This window comes from Marmota marmota, unplaced genomic scaffold (assembly GCF_001458135.2).
Source record: "Marmota marmota marmota unplaced genomic scaffold, marMar, whole genome shotgun sequence".
In the NCBI taxonomy this organism is placed as follows: Eukaryota; Metazoa; Chordata; class Mammalia; order Rodentia; family Sciuridae; genus Marmota; species Marmota marmota.
The window spans coordinates 33,036,761-33,042,122 of record NW_025999900.1 but is presented as its reverse complement, the minus strand read 5'-3'; the positions used below and the strand labels follow the sequence as shown (position 1 = coordinate 33,042,122).

At 35.2% G+C, this 5,362-nt stretch overlaps 1 non-coding gene across 1 annotated transcript; it reads left to right on the top strand.

Moving 5' to 3' along the window:
• Positions 1–2,417: 2,417 nt before the first annotated feature.
• On the top strand, positions 2,418–2,491 carry Trnaa-ugc. The gene has a single exon. It is a non-coding gene; the product is annotated as a tRNA-Ala (tRNA).
• The last annotated feature ends 2,871 nt before the right edge of the window (positions 2,492–5,362 follow it).

Genomic DNA, 5,362 nt, shown 5'->3' with positions numbered 1-5,362 from the left:
ACTTTCCAGACCATGCTAATGAAGACATAGATGTGCAAAAATAGGAATTCTGGGGAATCTACCTTTTTTCAACCTACCTACTTCTATTCCTAATTCATCTGTTTTGCCGAAGCCATTTGACACCAAGTTAGATAATGCCAAAGACCATCATTTTCTCTATTCTTGTTTTCCCACCACATTTTTTCTGTTCATCATCACCTCTCTGTTCCTCATATACATCTGCTTTTGTTACTTAATGCTTCCTGTTCCACAATTAAGAAAAAAATCAGTTAACTTTATTTGAGTGACTCTGTGCTAAACAACATACTATGGGAAAATAAAGTAATTTTCAATTTATCAATTAAGAGACAATAATGTAAGCAAATAATTTAGATATGATGTTATTTATATTGTATCAGAAATATTTTGAAGTTAGATTGGTGCCACCCAGAAGGGAGTAGTCAATTCTACCATTTGAGGTAGATGAAAGATTAAGTTTTCATAGAGGACAAGATTGAGTTGAGTTTTGCCTTATTTCTTCTTAGTGGTATCCAAACACAGCAACTGTAGACAGTTCAAGGGCCAGCCCCATCTCTTTTTTCCCAGCATTTTTTTCTATCAGATAAGTCTCTAAATAAAAAATTAATTTTAGGGCCTGTATTTTTAGTATGTTACAAAACAGTTGGATAGCAAATGACACATAGTTGAATGGGAAGACTCAAAATGAGATTTTCCCAAGTGTTATGTCCAGTATAAGAGAATGACTGTGTGTATTTACAAATGACTGATAGTGCTATTATGAATGCCCACTTTGTTTATTTACTTGTTTGTTTATTTGTTTATTTTGGTACCAGGAATTTAACTCGGGAGCACTTGATCACTGAGCCACATCCCCAGCCCTATTTTGTATTTTATTTAGAGACAGGGTCTCACTGAGTTGCTTAGTGCCTCACTTTTGCTGAGGCTGGCTTTGAACTCATGATCTTCCTGCCTCAGCCTCCCAAGCTGCTGGGATTACAGGCATGTGCCAACACACCCAGTGCATACCCACTTTTAAGTAATTGTTAAAAGACCAAAATAACAGTAATAACAACCCAGATCTATAAAGGACACTATTATAGTTTGCAGTCCTTCACAAAGGGTACTCCAGAGAACAGAATATTTAGAGGAAGATCCCTAAAAGATAAATAACTTAGTTTTTGTTGTTTGTTTATATTTCCACAACTAAAACATATGGCTACTGAGAATAAAGGGCTAAATGTCTGCAAATATTTTTCCTTTTTCTGCATTACTCTAAGGAGGTGGACTTGGTTGCTGCGTTTGAGAAAAACACTTTGGGAAGAACTACTTCCTACTCTCTGCAGATGCTTAGTGACATGCCTTACATTGGGTATAACTGACACACTATCCTGAACTATCATGCAGGACAGCAGGAGAATAAATAGAATTTTTAACACAGAACTTGGTGCTACTCCAGTAAGTCTTAAATGTGAATGAGTGGGAGGCTCTAAAAGTTGTTGTTCAGAAGATTATCATAAATCAAAATTTCTTTGGCTTTCAGAAGTTTTCTGGAGGAAATATATAATACAATTCATCTTTATTCATTTTTAAGGGACAAGAAGAACAGCAATTTATAGAACACATAATATCATTCTGCTCTTGTCTGTGGTATCAGAATCTATTGAGATTCTGCTAGTTCTACAGTTCAGTGATGCTTGGAGAAAAGCCAGGAGAACCGAGGAGACTGACAACACTACTTTTGTTTTAAAGATGAAAATGGAAATTGTATCATTAAAATTGAGCTGCGGGAATACAATTCAGCATAAGAGTTGTACAGAAATTACTGGACCTAGTGAAAGGATGTTTTTTAGGGGTAAAGAAGATTTTCATAAGTGTTAATGATTTAATTAAAAAAAACAGATTTTGAAATACACAAAAATAGTGATGTATATTTGTGCATCCATGCCATTTGAAGTCAGTAGACTTGAATTTGTTTTCTACAAATCATTTTGTTGACCCTGTTTTATTTTCTAACTTTGTATTATGCACATTGGCATGTGAACAAAATAAGTTAAAATGTATTTATACCGATATTTGTGACCTTCCATGATGAGGGTCTGTTGGAAGAGTGATAAGAACATTTAATGTGAGAAGAATGAAATTTTAGATTCACCTCCATTCCTAATAAGCTCTGTGACCTTGAGTAAGTCACATAATTTTATTAATTTGCAGTTTTCTCATCTATGAAATGAAGTTGGACCATATGATTTTGAGAGTCTTTTCCTTTTATCTTTGAAGTTATATTATACTGTCAGCTCTCATTTTTACTAATTTAGAGGAGCAGTGAGCTGCTGCTATGATACAGTAGATTAATCCTTACTGCTTATTTGGTATGGGAAGCAACAGGACCTGTGGTAAAGAAAGGGATACAGTGGGACTGGGGATGTAGCTCAGTTGGTAGAGTGCTTGCCTTGCATGCACAAGGCCCTGGGTTCAATCCCCAGCACCACAAATAAATAAATAAATAAATAAATAAAACAAGCAAACAAACAAAAAAAATCAGGATACAGATAAAGTTGTCACAAGTAGGGACAGACTTAAATATCTCCGTGCTCTGGGTAATGTTTCATTGCCCATTACCGCATGCCCCAAATGCTCTCAATTCTAAAGTTGGAATCTGAACTTGAACTCTAGTGACCTTCAGTATAAATAATCCTATGTTGATGCTGTTAGGATAGTATTTGTTTCTGAATACCCTTTTCAAATACTCACAAATTCAAGCATTTGAATTTTTCAGTTATCTGCTGTGACAGGAGTGAGTTGTTCAAGGGTATCTTATCCATTTCACTTTGGAGAGTTAGACTAAAAGTTCAAAATTATGTCCATGATCCTGGGACCACACATCTCAGGCTAATATTTTTAAACATATGAAGTAGAATCCAGAGAATTGCAAAGAAACTAATCAGGTTGAAAAAGAGATCCATCTGTAAATCCTAGGTTGAGACCTCTATAGGTGTCATTTTCTACCTAGATTGGAGCCTCCCTGAGACAAGGGAGTATATCTCTTGTTCATTAATGTGTTCTAAGTGCCTAACAGAGCATCTTCCTTCATCACATCATAAATGCCTCTTCAGGTCTTTCATGGGCTTTATACATGACTGGTTCTTAGCCAACATTCATCATGATAGATGTACAGATGAGCTAGCCCTGGACATTTTCCACTCTCTTCAGGCAAAGGCTGAGTTACTGGCTTAATGCTGGCAATTCCGTTTCTTGGAGTTACAGGTTGGCCTGATGTCCTCAAGAAATGAAGTGGAGGGTATATTGGTCTCCTTGGCCTGCCATACCAAAGTGTTGTAGATAGGAATGATTTAATAAAAATCTATTTCCCCATAGTTCTAGAATCTGGCAGGGTAGATTTTTTGGTGAGGACTCTCTGCCTGGCTTGCAGATGACCATCTTGTTGCTATGTCTTCACATGGTGAGGAGAGCGAGAGTTCTTTCATGCCACATCAGGAAACTTAATTTTATAGGATCAGGACCCCACTCTTATGACTTTATTGAACCTAAATTGCTACCATAAAAGAGATATCCAAATACAGTCACACTGGTGATGAGGGTTCAACATGAACTTTGGGTGAGAGGATATAATTCAATGCACAGCAGACGGTTGGTGTGGTGTACAGTAAGATGTGCAAGAGGACTCCAAGAACAGAATACCTGTCTCATTCCAGCTCTGTCATTACGGAGGCCGAATTTTAGAGAATTTTCACTGTTTGCCCATGTGTGAAGTATTTGGACTAGATAAAAATGAAGTTTCCTTCCACATTCAGATTCTTAGTACCTATGTGAATAGCCAAGGAATCCTAGTAGAGTAAACTCACAGACTGAAAGTGCTTTTTTAGAATTGTCTTAACTTTTGGTAAGAAAATTCAAAGTTTTTCAGTGAAATTTATTATACAAGACATGCTGGTAAATTTATGCCATTATTGGCTCATGGATCTGTCCCACTTCCTTAGTGATGCAATGGCTCATACTTATTATTGAGATGAGAGGAGTTAGTAGTGCTCGAATGGTAAGGCTGACATTGTCCTTTTCTTCGTGAAGTTGCTTCTTTAGATCTTAGGGTCAGATTTATTGCTTGGTTATTTTATTATTCAAATGCAACTAGGTAACAAAGCAACTTTTAGAGTTTTTATTTTTGAAATAAGCTTACACTTAATAGACGAGTAAAATAAATGTTTATTAGACATTAAGTTAGTAATAACTTCAACTTTTTATCAAATGTTTATTTTAAACTACGCACACTTCTCCAGTTCCAGTTATGTTTAATGTTCTTAGTAGCATTGCACAAGATGAAGTAATGAGTACTTCCTTGCTGGGAACATGAGTATTTTTGTTTGCCTAGGACCAGTGTTTCCCTTCATCAGAAAGACAAGACTGACAAAGCTTACTGATTTCTATTGAGAGTTTTGATGATCACTATTATCAAAAAAGCCAGGCATTTGATTAAGCTTGTAAATCTTAAAATGTAGCGAAAGATTGAGAATTGATTTATTTGGGCTGTTAATTCCACAGCATTCTAGAACTGAAAGGACTTTGAATGATAGCATAATCCAGCTTTGATGGTATAATCCAACTTTCATTTATTCTAATGCCCATAAATTCTCTATGGCTTAACATTTTTCTATTAGTTCTGGTTATTTTATGAGTCATTCACTCTTTGCTCATTTATTTATTTGTTCATTCATTTATTCCTTTGACAAATGAAGCAATATAGAGTGGTTAATAACATTAACTTAATTTAAAATTCTGGTTCCTTTATTATTAGTGGTGTGACCTTACTTTGTAAGCTTTAATTTCCTTATCTTTAAAATAAGAATATAAAAGCGACTATTCCACAAATTTGTCTTATTGATTAAATGAGATAGCATGTATAAAACTTTTAAAAAGTGGTTTATATAAGTGACTCAATAAATGTTTGTCACTCTTACAAATACCCACAAGGCCATTGTGTATAATAAATAGATGATGGATATAAAGCTTTCGGCTAAGTACCCAGCACAGATAATCCTTCTATACGGGTGAACTATTCTTATCAAGAACATATATGTAGGTTCTGGGGATGAAAGGTGGAATAAGAGTCCTTGAGTTTTTTGAATCCTTTTGGTATTCTATGTATTATTTCTCTCCAGGAAGAAACTAGGCTACAACACAACTCAGATTTCTCCAAATGTGAAAAAGTGTAGAAAATGACCACCAGAAGAATAAATCAAAACCCATAGTGTTTCTTAAAGATCTGTTGCTCTGAAACTTGTTTACAGAAAATGGACAAGAACTTGTCTTTAGTAAGAAGCTTCTGACAGTGGAAAAGAGATAAACA